This window comes from Sciurus carolinensis, unplaced genomic scaffold (genome assembly GCF_902686445.1).
Source record: "Sciurus carolinensis unplaced genomic scaffold, mSciCar1.2, whole genome shotgun sequence".
Taxonomy (NCBI): domain Eukaryota; kingdom Metazoa; phylum Chordata; class Mammalia; order Rodentia; family Sciuridae; genus Sciurus; species Sciurus carolinensis.
Window position 1 is genome coordinate 354,861 of NW_025920225.1, and position 21,081 is coordinate 375,941.

A 21,081-nucleotide genomic window follows, 5' to 3' on the forward strand; every position below is an offset into this window, starting at 1 on the left:
AAACTTAGAGAACAGGTTGCTAGAGTAGTACCAAGAACTCTGTATTTAGATTTTTTTGTTAACTTGGCTACGTTTGCTTTATTATTCTATCTATACATACACATGACTTTTTTCTGGACCATCTGAGAGTAAGTTAGCAGGTATTATTCCTCTTTACTCCTAATACTTCAGTGTCTGTTTCCTAAAATCCAAGCTACTCACTTACATAATCATAGTATAATGTCTAAAATCAAGAAATTTAATATAGATGTAATACTGTGAGTATGCAGATCTTACTCATATATTTCCTAGTTGTCCCCATAATACCATTTCTTCCCCTCCATTGAATAGGTGATTGAATTTAGGGACATTATACTATTGAGCCACAGTCTCATTTGTGTGTGTGTGTGTGTGTGTGTGTGTGTGTGTGAGTGAGTAGGTGAGTGAGTGTGTGCAGTGCTGGGATCAGACTCAGGGCCTTGAACTTGGTAGGCAAGTGTTCTACCACTAAGCCTCATCCCCATATCCCATTTTTTTTGTATATTTTGAGACAGTCTTGCAAATTTGCCTACCCTGACCTGGAACTTGGAATCTTCCTGTCTCAGCCTCCAATTCAGGGTCATTCATTGTGTTTTTTTGTTTATTTGTTTTGGTACCAGGGATTTAACCCAGGAGTGTTTTACCACTAAGCTACATTCCCAGTCCTTTGAGGTGGTTCTTCTAGTTCTAAGGTTTTTATAATTCCTTGATTTTCTAAAAACACATATTTGATTAGGTTTATAGGAATATTTGGCATGTTATTAAGTTAAATGAGAGTTGACTCATTTTGAGGTGAAAACATAAATTTGAAAATTTCTATATAAATTATTTGACCAGATATACCTTCTCTTGATAAAGGTTTTGTCATTCAAGAACAGAATGTTGCATTAAATTTCATTGGTTCAAGAGGGACAAAACCTGGCATTACTAAAGAGAAAAGAGTTAAATATGCAAAAGAAGTCTTTCAAGAAGAAATGCTTCCTCATGTTGGTGTTAGTAGTTTTTTGAGACCAAAAAATATATTTCTTGGTGTATTTTAAATTTTATTATTTTAAGTTCTCTACTAAGATATAGTTGAGATAGAATGTTTTTCTTAAAGCTAAATGTAAAGAATGATGTTTTTTGATAAATCTTATGGGGGGAGAAAACAAAACCAAGTGTTTTTTTTCACTTTTTTTCCTTTTTTTTTAAGATATATTGTCCATAGGTTACTTCTGGCCACTTTGGGTACAAGAGAACTAGATGACACAGATCACTATGGAAACAAAAGACTGGATCTTGCTTGGCCACTACTTGTGTTCTTATTTAAGAGGATAAGATGTTACAGAAGAAAGTTGTTGAAATAAGGAGATTGACTGTAGATTATTTCATTACACTTGGAGTTGCTAAACCATCTTGGTATCATATTATGTACCTCTGAAACTTGCTATGTTCTCTTTGATACTTGCTCAGATTTAGTTTGGGTTCATATCTGGTAATGATATTTGTGAGCACAGTGTATTTCTTGTTTATGTTTGCTTATTTATATTTTTTTTATGCTGGGATTGGACCCTGGGGCATTTTACCACTAAGCTACATTTCCAGTTTTTTTATGTTTATCTTGCTAGTTGATGAGGCTGGCCTTGAACTTGTGATCTTCTTCATTCAGCCTCTGAGAAGCTGGGATTATAGGCATGTGCCCCTGTACCCAGCAATTCATATTTTCTCTATTTCTCTGATAGCCTTGAGAAATGTGTGAGAAAATAATACATTGCCTTGATTTTTCTTTCTTCTTTTTATTTTCTTTGCAGTGCTGAGGATTGTGCCTGGGGCCTCATGCATGTAAGGCATGCACTGTAACACTAAACTGTATTCTATATTCCCAGCCATGTCTTGATTTTCTAAGCTGATACTAAAATTTGTATTAGTCTTGTTTTGTATCTTCTCTTAAAGAATACACACATGAGCTAGAGGAAAATGTATGAAAATATTAGCAGTGATCATTTCTTTAAGCATTTGGGATTTTAAATTTTATTCTTTTTTTTTTTTTTTGGTACTGTGAATTGAAGCCAGGGGACATTTACCACTGTGCTATATTCCCAGCCCTTTTAATTCTTTGAGACAGAGTCCCACTAAGTTGCCCAGAGCCTTGCTAAATTGGCTAAGGCTGGCTTCAAACTTGTGATCTTCCTGTCTTAGCCTCCCAAGTTGATGGGATTATAGGCATGCACCACCACACCTGGCTTTTTATTTTCCCCCACATTTATTTATTTATTTGTTTGTTTGTTTACTATTATTTTGTTTTTAATAAGTTAATTTTTATACATTTTAAAAACTGCAACTTTCACAAATATATAAGAAAAATATTTTTATAATACTGAAATGAACATCTCTTTGGTATAAGAATCACACAATATGTGTGATCTTGAACTAAAAATATTAAAGAAGACCTATGACCTAATATGCTGAACAAACTATTCTTTGCCCATCCATATGTCACCTTGCATTGCCCCCACTGTGGGGCTTAAGAATATAATTTTGGACACATCTCCATATCTACAAAGAATTAAGATGCCACATCAAATATGTTTAAAAAATTATAATATAGTAGAGCATCAGAGTTGGCTTAATTGTTGACACATGACACAAACCACCAGAAAGCAATATAAGATACAGGACACATAAAATAGAACACTGTCACTGAGATCAAATAACATGTCATTTAAATTTGATACTCTGGAAACAAAGCAATTTCTTTAGAATTATTATGTAAATAACTTGCAACTTAGTACTGAGTCACAAATTTTATAAGGTATTTTAAAGCAAGCACTCACACATACAAAAATGTAAAATACAAGAAATATTAACAATGAGAGCAATTAGCCATAGAAATAGATAGGGCAAAAACATGCATTCTTTCTAGACTTGCTATCATTTTCTGATATGCTTTTTCAAAAAGCATCTCCAAAGGGTCAAAAAAATTATATTTTTTAAACTATCAACAAAGTTCAAATCCCCATTAAAAAAGAGAATGTTTTCCTTCAAGTCAATAAAGTTCAGATTCATACATTTTTAGAGAAACAATTACAGTCTTCATGCTAAAAAAGGAAGAAAAAAAGCTTTTAATTATGTTTGTCAAGTATTTTATTCAACAAGGATTTAGCAAGTGTTGTGAATCACTGTTTCAGGTCCTAAGTATATAAAAGCAAGACTCAATTATAGGTTTTGGAGAATTTACCCTAATGGAGTTGGGTCTAGCATAAGCAACCTTAGTGAACTCCTTTGGACCATAAAATGAAGCTCAACTTCAAAGTCTACCATTCTTGCATCTTAATCTGTGTAGTATGCTACTGGTAGCACTATTAACATTAATTATCTACTGATGGAAATAACTTCCATAAAGGATTCTACAGAAGTTTAGAGGGCAGAAAGTATTTAAGAAAAAACAAATACTGGTCTGCAACAAAAATATCAGTGCATTTTCTGTACATTGGAGGTCAAGCTCTTCCACTTGATCTGTTACTGCAGATTTGGCTTCAAGAAGTTTGGTTAGAGAAAATGCTGCATCTCTGATCTGCAGTTCCACTTCCCCCACTGGGTTCACAGTTTGGTCCCTGCTGCTGCTCAAAACTAGCCAGTCCAAATTCACTGGGATACTGGGGGAGGATGCCGATGAACATCTGAAGAAGAGGGAGGTGGTGGGAGAAGAGAAGAAACATGAAACTCCTCATGGAAGGTCTGGGACCACAGAGCCAGAACTAAACAGCAGGACTGACACCCTTTCCCCCACATTTAAAAAAATTATTTTAGTTGTGGATGGACACAATTACTTATTTTCTTATGTGATGCCAAGCATACAACCCAATGCTTCACACGGGCTAGGCAAGCACTCCACCACTGAGTCACAACCCCAGCCCTCCCTACATTTTTTTATTTGTGCATTATAGTTGTCCATAATGATATTTCTTGTTACATATTCCTGTAATGCACACAATATAACAATGTAATTTGGCCTTAAATTTTATTCTTCATGTTTCTATATTTCCCATATTTTCTATAGTGAACTTTCAGAAAAGTTATTTTTAACAGCAAAATGTGTAGGCATTACAAAAAGATTATTAACATTAGTATTTTGCACAGGTCTTGTTAGTTTGCTGTAGATTAGTATTTTTCAGCCTTTTTTGTTATTGTCCCACTGAGACTGTTTTGACACATTTTCCTAATTGCTTTATCTGCCACATATGTGTATATACTATGTATGTGTGTGGGTATTTTTGTTTGGTTTTGTTTTGGTTTTGTGTCCTGCCACAACTATTTTCACCCCCTTGTGGCAATATTGTCCTTGTTAAGAATGAATTTTGTAGATATTAACACGTTTAAAGCAATACCATATTATTAGGCAGTATGTTTAAGAATTGTTGAAAGAAGTGCAAATATATGCACAGAAGTTTATTGATTGAGGAAAGAAATTTAACTTGGAGTTGACAATTAAAATGAGAATAATAAGGACTGGGGATATAACTCAGTTGGTAGAGTGCTTGCCTAAAATGAGAATAATATCGGATAGCTTAAAATACTCTTTAGCTACTGGAAACTGGGGTGACCAAAAGAAAGCTCATTAAGCCAGAGCTGGAGTACCTCAGGTAAGGGTGTCAACTGTGACTATAGGATTCATAGGAAAAAGGTTATAGGACTAGTAGTTTCTTTAATTTACTTATCGCAAGTTGTTTTGCTTTTTATTTTGTTCTACAAAATATGTAGGGGTTTTACATTATGAAATTGATATTTTTCTTTAGCTATTAGCATAACAAAGAGGAACTTCAGTTTTTGACTTACAGTTTAGAAACTCAAGATAGTTAATAAGAGTAGCTACAAGGGAGGTGAGACAGTATGTGTTAGCAAAGCTTTGTGTATTTAAAAAACTCCAAAAAAGAAAATATTAAAAATTCCATAGTAGAAGCAGATCCAAAGAATAAATATGTATCCCCTTCATTTGTTGAAAAATGCATGCTACTTCAGAGTTTTTAATGTAGTGAATGCAGTCACTTATCTCAACTGGAATATTAAGGAAAAGCTTTTAAAAGTCTCACTAGGCATTTTTTTATAATATATTTTTATGTTTGCTTTACTTTTTTTGTTTTTGCTAACTGGAGATTGAATCCAGGGTGCTGAGCTATATTCCAAGCGCTTTTGTTTTTTATTTTGAGATAGGGCCTTGCTAAGTTATGAAGGCAGGTCTTGAACTTAGGGTCCCCCACTTCAGCCTCCTGAGTCCCTGGGATTATAGGCATGTGCCACTACACCCACTGTCCTGTCTCAGCCTTCCAAGTTGCCACAGTTACTGGCCTGCACCACCATGCTATATATATTTTATTTTCCTATTACATTTTAAATCTAGAATGTACTTATCTAACTTTATGGGCTTTTGGGGTAAATACTCCCTTTGGGGGTATATTGGCATTACCTGATTGATTTGGCATTTAGATAGCAAATTCAAATTCCTAAACTCTAGATGCTCTATGAAATTCTAGGATACTGCAGATAGCAAAGTTAAATTTCTAAATTTCTAGTTCCTTTTAATTAATTAAGGATTTGGGTGGTATAGTTGATGTTTTTTTGTTTTGTTTTGTTTTGTTTTTTTGTGGTACTGGGGATCAAACTCAGAACTTTGTGCTTGTGAGGCAAGCTGAGCTATCTACCAGCTATCTACCAGCTGAGCTATCTCCCCAGCCTGCATAGTTGATGTTTTTGATGCTGGGTTCACAACTTGAATAAGTCTCTGTACCAACCCTCAAGGAGTTCATCAGCATCTAGCAGAGTAACATTCATTTATATAAAGCTCCTGTACCCTGAGTTTTGATATGATAAATGATGCCACACTTCAAAGTCAGTTCAGTGAATTATTATTGGACCTTGTGATGTGTCAGGTACACTCCTACATTGTAGAGATAGAAAGATGAATAAAACAAGATCCCTGATCTTTGGTAGTTTACTACCTACACTTCTAGATGGATGTGAGCAGGTAATTACAACATTTTACAATATCAAAATAAGAGACCCACATACCTGTTCTGTGGGAATGCTGGAGAAAGGCGTTATCACAGTCTCAGAGGGTGAAAAGAAGTCTTTAGGAGGTAACATCTGAACCTAATCTTGAAGCATAGCTGGGAAACAGCACAAGGTGGAGAGGAGGGTAGAAGCAGCAGTTCACAGAAAAGCAGCAGAAAACTTCTTAACATCTTGAATAGAGGGATGGAGGCAAGAAAGAGTGTATGCATGTTACAGGAACTAGAACAACTTAGAATTTTCAAATTAATATGGTTAGGTAGAGTTGGAAAGGGGGATTGTAAACAGCTCACAGATGGGTAGTGACTTATTTTTGTTTTTTATTCACATAGTAATTGACAATATGGAGAAAAGAATTAAGGAGGACAAGGTTGGTGTCAGGAAGATTATTGTAACAATCTGAATGAGAAGTTATTAGGACCTCCAAAAGAGCAGTTTTGTAGAGCTAGAAAATGGGGTCAAATTTGAGAAATTTTTAGGAAGTCACTTTTATAAGAATTCATGATTGACTAGTTGAATGATAGAAAGCTCCATAGAGTGTATAGGGAGTTCTTCCTGGAGGTGAGTCAGATGACTTTTGTAGAGGTGATAACAGCTCATCAGACAAGACAAAGGATAAGTGTGTTCCACTCTGTGGCAATAGCATGGTCCAAGGCAAAGTGGTGAAAGTATGTGGAAATATCAGTAGAGAGCAAGAATGTCAGGAGACTGGTAGGGGAGAAGTATTTGGGTCTTCAAGGAGAAAGGCTTTAATGTCATGCTCTACTGAATCCAGGTATTAATTTCCAGTAATTCTGGAGACTGAGGAGGGTAGATGGGAGGCAACAAGTCAGGGACATATAGGTGTGCAGTAAACAGCCGATTCAAGGTACTGTTGTAACACTGGGATCGGAGGGCTAGATATTTTAGAAAATTTGAAGATTGCATTGACAGGGTATGTTTATTGATGTGTAGAAGGAGATAGAATCAACAACATGTATGTTTATGTGTGGAAAGAATAACTTGAGAGAGAAAAGATTTCTAGGTTGGGAGATCAAGGTAAGGTAGTGATGACATTAACCCTAATAGGGCCTTGAGGAGAGCAGTTTTGTAGAGCTAGAGAAATGGGGTCAAATTTGAGAAATTTTTAGGAAGTAGCTTTTATAAAACTTTGTGATTGACCAGTTGAATGATGGAAAGTTCCTTAGAGTATATAGTAAAGAGAAGAGTTCTTCCTGGAGGTGAGTCAGAGGTTAGGAAGAGGGATGAGGTTTGGGATAATTTTAGGGCTAGCTAAAAGTAGGCAATTTATTTAAAGCTTGGGCTTGAATTTCTTGTTGTTTTCATCTCTAAATATTATCTTATTGGTCTTGCTTAAAATGTCCTATATTTATTGATAATTAATGTTTGCATCTGTGTTAAAATTCAGAGGCCTCAGCCTAGAAAAAGTCCTAAGATGGAGTAATGATATCTGCTGTAGTCAAAGGGGGGAGTAAGTTGGTAGTATTTAATTTAACACTTCTAATAAATGTTAAATTAGTAGCAAAAGCATGCCACAGTGTTTCTGGATACTTGGAACAATTGAGAATAAAACATTTAAAAAAAGAAAATCTTTGCCTTTGTGGAACTAATGTCCTTGTGTTTGGAGACAGATCATAAAATGTTTATATGTTGTGTTAGAACCGTACATCACATATTTGCCATCCCTGCTATAATAAGGTTTAGTTTAGGTATGGTTCTAAACAAGATTACCCAAGGAAAGGTCAGAAAAGGTAGGTATGGGGACAGTTGTATACCCATTGTATCATGTGTAAAACTTTGACTTTTCTTCAGTGTGATACTGTGAATCTCAGAGATGCCCAAACTTTAATGAAATTATTTTTCTCCTAGGTATTAAACTGCTTGACTTTTGCATCTACTCTTTCTCACCTGCATCATTTAAATTCTCCTATTGGTAGAGATGGCAAACTAGCAGAAACAAGACAGTTACATAATACTTTGTGGAGAATGGTTTGTCCTGCTGAGATCCCAGAGGTAATACATTAGAATTGACATTCAGTTCAAAGAGTCTTCTGGTGATTATGTAGGGCTTAATTAAGAAGTAGTTTTGTAATTATTCATTATGGTTTAGACCTAAGATATAATTAACCATTTTATTCTTAGAAAGTAAATCTTGAAATCAAATTGAAGGAAAATTGTGTATGGAAAAGAATTTTTATAGACATGTAAAATCTATGTGGGTAATTACTTGATTTGTTCCTTAGGGCCATGCTGTAGGCCTTGTGGAGAATTTAGCCCTAATAGCTTATATTTCAGGTGACTCTACACCTTCTTCAATTCTGGAATTTTTAGAAGAATGGAGTACAGAAAGTTTAGAAGAAATTTCTCCTGCAGCTATTGCTGAGTGTGTATAAATGGAGTTTTCTTTTTAAACATTTTTACTCTTTAGTTATAGCTTAGTATATAAATGGTAAGTGCAAAATGCTTTTGGCTTATTATTTTAGTGTGACTAAGATTTTTGTTAATGGTTGCTGGGTTGGAATACATAAAGATCCTGAACAATTTATGAACACCCTGAGGAAATTGTTGTGTCAGATGTACATCATTTTGTCTGAAGTATGAATTGTTGTGGGACTAGGGATCCAACCAAGAGCCTGTGTACACTTGGCAAGTGCTCTGTCACTGAGCAACAACTCTAGCTCCTGATGTAAGAATCTTTAATTAGTTAAGAGAGTGTGGGTCTATAAGATTTGTTAGACAAGGCATAAACCAGTAAAAATTTTTTTGTATTGGCATCTTTCTCTGAGCTGGATAAACTTGAAGTGTGAAATATATTTAAGGTATTGCTTATTTTAATCTTTACATATTTCTAAAAATTTTGGCATGTGCTCAAAATCATTGGGTTTGGGGAAAAACTGTAACATCCTTAGCAAGTAGCTGGTCTCCTTTATACCTATCAAATCAAAGAAGAGTATTGAGCTGCTCCAGGCCTTCTGAAGCAGTTGAACCCTGGGATTTGACTCAGGCATATTTACAGCTTAGAGAGAGGAACAATGCCTCACCAAAGGCAGGCAAGGCTCAGAGAATGACCTAGAACTGAAAATTAGTGCATGATTATTAACTCTATATTATGAGCCCATTTATCCTGTGGGGTAAGTGAATATGCTATGTGTCTATAGTTGCTGTCACCACTTATCTGCACCTCTCTACTTGTTAGAACTGTTGTTCCCTGATTGTACACATAAAGGAGTAAATGAGATATTTGTTGTATGTACCCCATTATTCCAGTGACTCAGGAGGCTGAGTCAGAAGGATTCATATTTAAGGCCAATGTGGGCAACTTAATGAGACTCTGTCTAAAAATAAAAAGGACTAGGGGATGTAATTTAGTGGCAGTGTCCCTAGGTTCAATCCCCAGTACTTGGAACAAAAAAGGAAGAGTGAATATTTTTAAAAATTGAATTTAGCTTTAAGGAGGAAAATAATAGCTATTTATTCAGCCAACCGAAATATTGTCATCTAGATTTTAGTTGTTTGTATTCCATAGTTCTAATTTGCCCTCCACATTTGAAGTGCTTATATTGAGTTGCTATGTTAACTATAGGTTTAGATTTGAGTGAATTTTAATTCTTAGGACATCTGATGATTCACATATTAATATTTTTCAGTTACATTTAATGAAAACCCACATTCAGTGACCATTTCTAACATTGCAGTTTACCATTTTTTAAAACTACTTAATAAAAACACTTTTTAGTTGTAGATGGACACAATATGTTTATTTTATTTATTTATTTTAATGTGATGTTGAGGATCAAAACAATGACTCACATGTGTGAGGCAAGCACATTATCACTGAACCCCTGCAGTTCAACATTTTATAGTGGTATAGTGTTTTTGGTTTGTCTTGTCTTGTCTTTTCTTTCCTTCCAATCACATCTTTCCCAGTGCCTGGTCTTTGGGGAATGGGTCTTCTTCCTTTAATACTTATTAATTTATCTATGACCTTATCAAAAGTAGTATTTTGGCAACAGCAACCAAAAATTACTTTGTGGTGGGAAATGAAGTGCCATTTTTTGGTGGCTTAAGGTTAGGAGCAGGGCAGTACCAGTTTCAAACTTAAGACTGAAAATCAGGAGGCAAGGACCTGGGGCTTGAGCCTATTGCTTATTAACTTTGGAATCATATATAAATTATTTATTTAGCTTTTTCTTGATAGCACCTTGTTTGAAGCATACAGTTGCTGTGACAGGATCATAAAACAGCTTAGGGACAGTTGCTGTGACAGGATCATAAAACTTAGCTTAGGGAAATACTATAAATATGAGGCAACTTGTATACAATTATTTATTATAAAAATGGATACATTGGGAATGAGAGGCTTAGGATTTGCTTGTATGATACATTTATCCAGCAGAGTATTTATCTCACAGACTCCTATTCCTGGTAAAGTAGACTGACAGTTGCCATGATTAAAAACATCCAAACATTTATGGCAAATATGATTGAATAAAATGGATTTAAAAGAAAGGGTTCTTTTTCTTTTCCCCTTGGCTGATGATTTAATATATGCTCTTAAATTCATGGCAGGTATCAACTCAATTGTGGCCATAGTATCATACACTAGATATAATCAAGAAGACTCCATTATCATGAATTGTTCAGCTATAGATCAAGGCCTTTTCAGGTCAGTTTCTTATACAATATGTCAAAACAGATATATAGTGGAAATATTATTATTATTTTAAAAATAAAGAGGGTTGGGGAGATAACTCAGTCGGTAGAGTGCTTGCCTTGCATGCACAAGGCCCTGGGTTTGATCCCTAGCACTGCAAAAAAAAAAAAAAAAAAAAAAAAAAGGACTAGTTAAATAGATTTGACCTATGCCCTGATCCCCAAATCAAAAGGCCTGTTTGATGGTCCAGATAACTGAGGATACTGCTGCTTATATCCCTCTGAATTTTCAGATGCTAATATTTTGATTTTGGTCTTTTCTTTTGTAAACAAATACACATTTGCATTTTGACAATATAGAAACATATGAAGAAGAAATAAGCCAAATGTGGTGACACATGCCTGTAATCCCAGCAACTTGGGAGGGTGAGGCCAGGAAGATTGTAAGTTCCAAGCCAGTCTCAGCAACTTAGTGAGACTCTGACTCAAAATAAAAAAACTAAAAAGGATGGGTGGTGTTGTTCAGTGATTAATCACCCCTGGCTTCATTCCCTGGTACCAAAGATAAATTTAAAAAGAAATAAGCCCATAATCTTAGAACCTATCATTACATACTTTTAAAATTCTAGTGTTTTCATGCTTGTAATCCCAGCAATGCAGGAGGCTGAAATAGGATGATCACCAGGTTCAAGGCCAAGGACAGCCTTAGCAACTTAGCAAAGCCCTAAGCAACCTACTAAGAACCTGTCTCAGAATAAAAAATAAAAAGGACTGGGGACATGTCTCAGTGGTAAAGCACCCTTGATTTCAATCCCCATTACTCCCACTTCCCAAAACTTGCAATCCTCCTGCCTCTGATGTTGTTGGGATTACATGTCTGCACCACTGTACGCAGCACATTTTAAAAGACAAATATCTGAACTTTCAAAAATGAAATAAAATGGGAGCATAGCAGAATATTAAGATCAAATAAATTTGAATGAGGAGTAAAAGAAAATTCTAGTGTTTTTTCTTTTCTTCTATATTCTATTATGCTTCACTTAGGTGGTTTTATTGACAAAATTGCTTGTCTCAAATCTACTGCCTATGAAGGTTATTTTAAAAATAGGAATATTTGGGGCTGGGGTTATGACTTAATAGTAGAGCACTCACTGAGTGCTTGTGAGGTACTGGGTTCCATCGTCAGCACCACATAAAAATAAATAAAAATAAAGGTGTGCACGTACAACTAAAAAAAGATTTTAAAATTTGGGGACTTTAGAGGGGAAAATGTTTTTTTTTTTTCTCCTCCCACTTCCCTCCTTTGTAGTTTTAGAGGGTGAACATTATGACTTACTATAAAAACTTGTCACTGGAAATATCCAAACAGACCCTGGTTAACCAGCTCTCATGGTTATTATGAAAGGGAATCTTGGGGCTGGGGAGATAGCTCAGTTGGTGAAGTGCTTGCCTTCCAAGCACAGGGCCCTGGGTTCAATCCCCAGCACCACAAAAAAAAAAAAAAAAAAAAAGAAAGAAAGAAAAAAAGGAAATCTTGTATTGTGTAGGAGTTTGGTGTCAGTGAGTATGAGCCCTTCCTAGTTTCACTTGTGCTTCCATGTGGTTAAGATTTTGAATCAGATGATAATTGTGTAGCCCATTTAGGATTGAACTTTGATCCTTAGTGTGGTTACTCTTGTCCATGGCTTAGACAGTCTCCCAAATATCAATTAAATGAGAAATTGTTGGTCTATTCCAAGTCCTTTTATTTAATAGAAAATGGAAATTATCTTTCAAATCATGTGTTTTTAGGTCTTTTTTCTATTGCTCATACAAAGAACAGGAGTCTAAAAAAGGATTTGATCAAGAAGTTTTTTGAGAAGACTACATGTGAAACATGCCAGGGTAAGTGACATTAATATTTAAATTGTGGAATTTCAAGTTAGTTTATTTATAGTAGTTTTCCTAAGTAATTTTTCCAGGTTGTGCCCCTTACCCCCCTTATTTTGTATTATGGGAATGTGTTTTCATGTTCTTCCTAGAACTCCTAGTATATTTGCTGAATCTCTTTGTACCTTCAAGGAATGTTCCTGCATGGGGAGGAAATTTAGGAAATCAGAGAAGTTGAGTAATTTCATGGGCTGTACCTCACAGTCATATTCTCACTGTTCTATGTTTATACTTGTTTTTCAGTTTGTACATTTGCATATGAACTCCCCTTTTCTCTCCCATGCTGTGATGTGGCTATATTTGTTCAACCATAATACTTGTAAACATTTTAAAAAACAAATGAGAACATATTAAGCATTTGCTGTTTCAAATAGAAAATGTGAATGTACTTTCTAAAGTTTTTATTATTTTCATGGACATGTAAAAACTACTTATACAGTGGGATAGATGGGATGTTCCTAGAGAGATGTATCTTCTACAATTTTGACTTCTCAGGGGCATTGCATGAAGATGAATGTATTCAATTCCCTTTGGTTTATTCCTCTTGCTTCATTTCCATTGGGTTGTTCTATGTGGTAGTGAGTCGATGTTGAGTGGAGTTAAGATAGCACAAGATGGAATTCACAATTATGTGAGGGGATGTGCAGAGAACACAGGTTTTCTGAGTCTCATATAATGTGAAGATGTGAAGATGACAACACATACACATACTAAAAGCCACTCAGTAGATTCTGTCATGGGACCATCTGCTCAATCCAGTGTTCTTTTTTCTTACAAACTTTATTTACAAACTGTGGTATTACAGAATTCAGAATAGTTTATATTTGGAATGAGGGCTTTAGATTACTAATAAACTTGATTTGTAGTGGTAGAGATTGCTGTGAACTTCTTACTTAGAACTGATTGATGTGTGTGGATTTTAATCTTTCTGGGGATTATGGGACATTTTCATTACTTTTCTGCATTTGAGTATAATTTTTAAAAATTCAATGTTTTCTCACAGGTATGAGGCATGATATTTATGACAAGCTGGATGATGATGGTTTGATAGCCCCAGGGGTTCATGTATCTGGAGATGATGTCATAATAGCAGGACAGTCATCTTGCCTGAAAATGAGGATGAATTGGAGAGCACCAACAGTCACTATACCAAGAGAGACTGTAGCACTTTTCTCAGAACCAGTGAAACAGGCATTGTGGATCAAGTTATGGTATCTCTCAACCAGGAAGGATATAAATTTTGTAAAATAAGGGTGAGTATAGCTTTATCCATTTTGTGTAACTGGTTTTAGTAAGTAAACCAATTTTACTTAACCTCTTTTTATGTGAATTCAGGTACACAGATTGGAGACAAATTTGCTAGCAGACATGGTCAGAAGGGTACCTATGGTATTCAGTATAGAAAAGAGGTAGGTGTCTTTGATCTCCCTCACTCCTAACCCAGAGTTTTGGTGAACATTTTATTAATTCACAGTTTTCTTTAACTTAATTAACTTTTACATTTTAGTGTTGAATGTGAACATACCACCTTGAACAGAATTTAGGACATACAAAAATTTTGGAGTGGTGTCTGCTCTGGTTTTGTAACTAAAAGTAAGATTTTCAATATCTGTAAGTTTCCTCTAAAATTTTTTCTTTATAGGATATGCCTTTTACCTGTGAAGGTATTATGACTGATATCATCATAAATCCCCATGCCATCCCTCTCATATGACTATTGGTCACTTGATTGAATGTCTTCAAGGGAAGGTAAGAGATTGTTTTGAAAAACATAGGTTGTCAATATGATTTTTCCTAAACAATGATAGATTGTTTCTCTCATATTTGAGCCTGGGTACTTTGTTAAAAGTTGGTATCACACTTATTTTCCAGCTTTCAAATTGGTTAAAGTTCTGCTTTTTTTTTAAAGAAATTTGCAAAATTATGATCAATACATAATTTTTTAAGATGCATTAACTTTATCTACATACACATTTATCTTATTAACTGATTCTTTTCTACATATGGAAGAGTTAATTTATTGGTGGTTCATTTATTGTGAACTTAGTAATTTTATAGCTGTATTATCAGCTGTGCATGCATCTTTCTGTCTGTGGAGGCATTCTAATGTTAAGAACTTTAACAAGGTAGAATGGCTATAGACTAATACATAAATGATGTCATTTTCCTTGAGCCATTGGAAGTATTTGGGAGTATTACTGTTTTTGTATGTTAGCCCATGAATAGATATGTATTTGAAGGCTTAATATTTGAGTTTTTATCTTATATGTTAATTAATTTGTTATGAATATTTTGTGGAAGATGTTAATAAAATGAATCTCTTTATTTTATAGTTTTAAGTCCTAAAATTTCCTACTATAGAAAGGGATGTTTTTACTTGAGTGTATTTTTATTGATATATAACTTGTAAGGGAAAAAAAATGGAAACAGCAATTTTATTGATATTTTTTAAACTGGTGTGAAGCAGCATTTTCAACACTTTTATTGCAAAGGTATTGGCTAACAAGGGTGAAATTGGTAATGCCACTCCATTTAATGGTGCTGTTAATACACAGATTTCTAATCTTTTGTCTGATTATGGCTATCATCTTGGAGTAAATGAGGTATATTTTCTCTTACTGTAGTAATTTGTTATGTGTATTCTTTATTGCATAGTTTTATTCTTCAAAATCAAACCTTTTAGCACATATTTCAAATATGCACACAAACCATAAATAAACAGCTTGATGAATTTTAACAAAGTAAACATCCCTGCATGACTAATGTCAGAATCTGGAAAGGAAAATCACCTTTTTATGCCTAGAGCCCCCTTCTGGTCACTTCCTCCTACCCACACTATAAGCTCGCACTCTCTTGACTGCTAACATTATACATTAGTTTTGTCTGTTTTGATTTATACAAATGGAATTATATAGTACATATACATATGTCCTTTAAACTTGTTTAATGTTTAGTTCTGTGCTTCATCATCTTTGTTATTAATTAATCATTTATTTGAAGAATATCAAACATAGAAAAATGGGAAGGTTGTATAATGTTCCTGTCACTCCACTTCTAGTTATCAATTTTTGAATGATTTTATTACCATATCCATCTTCCCACTTGGAATAACTCATGATTATTTTAAAGCAAGACCCAAACATCATGTAATTTCTTCTATAAATATTTCAGTTGTACCTATAAAAGAGCAATTCTCAAATTTCTTGATCCTAAGAGCCCAGAGAGCTTTTGTTCATGCAAGTCAGGTCTCTCTTGATACTGATTACATTAGAAATTAAAACTGGAGCAGGTGTGGTGTACGTATCTGAAGCAGGAGGATTGTAAGTTCAAGGCCAGCTTCAAGAATGTATAAACAAAAAGGGCTACAATAATTTCTATAACAATTTTATCAAAAAAAGGGTAGAGCTCATCAGTAGAGTTCCTCTGGGTACAATCCCTATTATCACAAACACACACACACACCCCAAAAAAATTAAATTGAAAGATTTAAATATTTATTAATTTATTTTGAAAGCATTTAAAAACCCATTACATGTTACATAAATAATGTGCTTAGTAAAAAATAGATGTATTTTCCAATTCTGACAAGAGTGATCATGGTTTACACTCTTGTACATTTCTTTAATGAACTGACTTTTTAAAAGTTACCTGGTTTAAAAAACAAAACAAAAACAAAAAGCCCAACTGTATAAAAAGATATGCATTCCCCAGCACCACAAAGAAAGCCTGGATTTTTCTGGCCCCTTCTTATTAATTTCATTACAGTATTGTAGCTTTTTAAAAAATATTTAAGTACATGAAGAATATCAGATCTCATAAAGATACCTGGTTAGAAAGGGGAGGGATATTTTGATTTTTTTCAGGTAATTGCATTTATTTTTTGATGTGACACCAACACTACAAATTGTAGTTACTTAAAGGTTAGTCATGACATAGACTCTAAACTCCATTGATTTGTTGTGTGCTTTGAATGCATTTTTTGCAAATATAGTTTTTTTCCCAAATGCATAATTTTGAAGGATCATAATTGGTCATTTGGAAAATAATGGTTCACTGAGTTATACAGAATTTCACTTGTTTACATATTTCATTACACATATGTGTGTGTGTTAAAATATTGTATTTGTTAATATCACCATTGATGTCATTTAGAAAAGGCTTTATGGAGAAGTATCAAGCCCATGGTTGTGGGTCATTTTCTAAAATTCTGATTTTTTTTTATTGCTTAGGTCAAAAAATATTTTAAATATTTTTATTTGTTTGTAGATGTATACAATACCTTTATTTTGTTTATTTTTGTGTGGTGCTGAGTATTGAACCCAGTGCCTCACACATGCCAGGCAAGCACTGAGCCACAACCCCAGCCCCATTATGTCAATTTTTAATCATGACTTTCAGCAGATATTTTAAAATGTTATTCTTTTTTTCATGTGAGAGATTTTCTTAAGTGGACAGGAGGAGATTCTGCCCACAGGGTGAAAGAGAGATAGAGAAAAATGTGTGTGTGTGTGTGTGTGTGTGTGTGTGTGTGTGTGTGTATGCATGTTTGTGTGTGTGTGTGAGAGAGAGAGAGAGAGAGAGAGAGAGTGAGAGAATGAGTGAGAGAAAAAGTGTGAGTGAGCAAGAGTGAGAGAGAGAGAGTGAGGAGAGAAAGTGAGTGAGAGTGAGGAGAAGAGAGAGGGAGTGAGAAAGTGAGTGAGAATGAGGAGGAGAGGACTAAAATTGTTATTCTTGAAGTAAAAAGTTTACTTTGTTCATTTTCTTTGATTTCTTTGCCAGATATCTATGTTTGAATTAACATTGTTGGTGTGAATATTACTGATAACATGGTTGGTGTCAGTTGGCTTTCAGGTAGAAAAGATGTTCTGTTCTTATGAGAAAAGTTAGTTGTTCAGAATTGCACAAGTGTTTTTCTGAAGGACAATCATCTTCTTCCCATAGTGGATACATTTTTTGAGGACTTTCTTTTTGTTTGGAATATTAAAAAGGTGGGTATTTCAGGATCAGGGTTTGATAATCATTTTTACTGTTTCATTAAGGGCATTCTTGGGCTGGAAATATAGTTCAGTTGGTAGAGTGCATGCATGATGCCCTTGTTTGAATCCCCAGCTCCCCCCACACACAAACACACACACAAAGACATTCTTAAGTAAAACTGAACTTTACTTCAGGGCAAATACAACTGCTGGTAAAGTTTGATTCCACTGCCTTGATTTATGCTAACATGTCACTAGTTTTATTCACTTTTGCATTATCAGTACAAGTGTCAACACAGTGAAATAAGCAAAGAATACATTGTATTAGTATAAAAATATTTTAGACACTCAGGATGTCTACAGAGCACACTTTGAGAAACTCTGTTCTAAAAGATTAGTACATTTTAAAAAGACCTTGACCTTCTTAGTATTACTAAATATGAGTTCAGATTTGCAATTATTACATAATTCTTTAAACAGTTTTTTCTTTGAGCACAACTTTTCATTTCTCTGGTTATACACACTGCACAGTCACACTATTTATGCAATCATACATGTACATAGGGTAATAATGTCTGGCTCATTCCACCCTCTTTCCCTTACCCATACCTCCTTCCTCCCCTCACTCCCATTATGGATCAGTATCCACATATCACAAGAAAATATTTGGCTTTTGGTTTTTTGGGATTGACTTATTTTGCTTAGCATGATATGCTCCGGCTCCATCCATTTACCTGGAAATGCCATAATTTCATTCTTCTTTAAGGTTGAGTAATATTCCATTGTGGTAAATATATGCCACAGTTTTCTTATCATTTATCCTCTATTGAAGAGCTATTGTGAATTGAGGTGCTATAAATATTGATGTTACTGTGTCCCTGTAATATGCTGATTTTAGGTCCTTTGAGTATAGACCATGGAGTGGGATGACTGGATCAAATGGTGGATCCATTCCAGGTTTTGTGAGGAATCTCCATAGTGCTTTCCAGAGTAGTGGCACCAATTTGCAGTCCTACCAGCAATGTATGAGTGTTCCTTTTTTCCCACATCCTTGACAACACTTATTGTTGCTAGTGCTCTTGATAATTGCCATTCTGACTGGAGTGAGATGAAGTCTTAGAGCAGTTTTGTTTTGCATTTCTCTAATTGCAAGAGATGAAGAACATTTTTTCATGTTTGTTGATCGATTGCATTTCTCTGTGAAATGTCTGTTCAATTCCTTAGCCCATTTAATGATTGGGTTATTTGACTTGTTATTATTATTATTTTTTTTTTTTGGTGTTAAGTTTTGTGAGTTCTTTATATAGCCTGGAGATTAGTGCTCTCTCTGTGTGTGTGGTAAAGATTTTTTCCCATTTGGTAAGCTTATTCTTCACATTACTGATTGTTTCCTTTGCTGAGAAGACGTTTTTCAGCTTGAACCCATCCAATAAAGATCTTTGATTTCACTTCTTGTGCTTTAGGAGTCTTGTTAAGGATGTCAGGTCCTAAGCCAACATGAGGGAGATTTGAGCCCACTTTTCTTCAATTAGATGCAGGATCTCTGGTCTAATTCTTAGGTCCTTGATCCACTTTGAGTTGAATTTTGTGCAGGGTGAGAGATAGAGGTTTAATTTCATTTTGTTGCATATGGATTTCCAGTTTTATGAGCACCATTTGTTGAAGAGGCTATCTTTTTTTCAATGTATGCTTTTGGTGCCTTTGTCCAGTAAGAGGTAATTGTATTTATGTGGGTTTGTCTCTGCATCTTTTATTTTGTACCATTGGTCTACCTGTCTATTTTGGTGCCAGTACCATGACATTTTTGTTACTATAGCTCCATAGCATAATTTAACATCTGGTATTGTGATGTCTCCTGCTTCACTCTTCTTGCTAAGGATTGCTTTGGCTACTTTGGGTCTCTTCGTTTTCCAAAAGAATTTCATGATTGCTTTCTCTATTTCTATGAGGAAAGTCATTAGGAAATTTGTTGGTTTTTAAACAGGATGAAAATAAGATCATGTTTTGAAATTGATATGTTTCTGAAGTCCTTTTTAAAAATAATATAGAGGCTGACCTCCATCCTTTTCTTCTTGTAGATAGTTGGAGAAATTGGAATATTTATTTTGGAAGGTTTCAAGTAGTCTGGGTTTTGCTGTTTACATCTCATGGTTATGTTGTTCTATAAAGACCTAATTTGATCAAATAGTTTCAATGATACTTAGGGTTTGAGGGTTTTTTTAAATGTATCAGACATTGAATTCAGTATGCAGTAGCACTGAGCTACACCCCTAGTTCTTTTTATTTTGAGACAGGGTCTCACTAAATTGCTGAGGATGACCTTGAACTTGCAATCTTCTGTCTCAGGGTATCAAATTTCTGGAATTATGGGTGTGTGCCACCATGCCTGGCCTCAGGTTTGAGGTTTTGACAGTTATACCTCTTAGGTGGTATTATGTATTTACAGTGTCTGGTCACCTTTCTTTTTATGATTTAGTAGCTACTGATGATCACTGTCTTAAGCAGGTTGTTTCAAAATAATGAGTTGTTATTCAGTATTCTTCAAAGTTGAATAATGACTTTTTTTTTTTTTTTTTTTGAGAAACACATATGGGACTCCTATTCCAGAGGCCCATCAGCGGAAACATTTCTTTTTCTTTGTAATACTGTAAATGTATTTGTTTTGCTTTTTGTATTCTATGTTAATAAAATTGTTATCATCCTCTGACCCAATGTATTTTATTTCTGTGTAGGGAAAACCTATAATCATTCACCTGTTTTTCTATTGCATTTGCCAATATTGCATTTATCATTTCAAGTGTTCCTTCTTGGTAGAATCATTTATTGAGAAGCTGCTTTGTTTAGATTTACTTTTGTAATTCACTTTTGAATGTAGAATTGAATTGTAGAAAGTTAAATGATAATATGATGAGCCTATACACCAAGTGTTTTATGAGGAAAATTACATGCTGTACTTGAGATATAATGTATTTATTCCATTTGAGTACCTTTTAATGAACATCAAATGGTTGTTAGGTTTCTCTATTTCCTACCAGCACAGAGAATGCTAGGTGTTTTAGTTAGCTGTTTTTGCTGCTGTGACTAAAAATATGACCAGAACAATTGTAGAGGTGGAAAAGTTTATTTGAGTACTTGCAGTTTCAAAGGTCTTAGTCCTTAGAATGCCATCTCCATTCCTTGGTGGCTCAAGGTGAGGTAGAATGTTATGGCAGAAGAGTGTAGCAGAAGGGGAAGCAGCTTACTTGTTGAGTAGGTAGCAGAAAGACTCCACTTGTCAGATACAAATATAAACCCAAAATCCATGCTCCCAATTCCCACCACCTCCAGCCACACTCCACCACTTCAGTTACCACTCAGATAACTGCTATTAGGGGATTAATTCACTGATTAGGTTAAGGTTCTTACAACCTAATTGTTTCTCCTTTGAACCTTCTTGTATTGTTCCACACAAGGGCTTTTG

General features: G+C 34.7%; 1 pseudogene; it reads left to right on the forward strand.

The window, feature by feature from the left end:
* Positions 1 to 21,081, forward strand: part of LOC124975210 (DNA-directed RNA polymerase II subunit RPB2-like) — a 78,254-nt pseudogene that overhangs the window by 37,234 nt on the left and 19,939 nt on the right.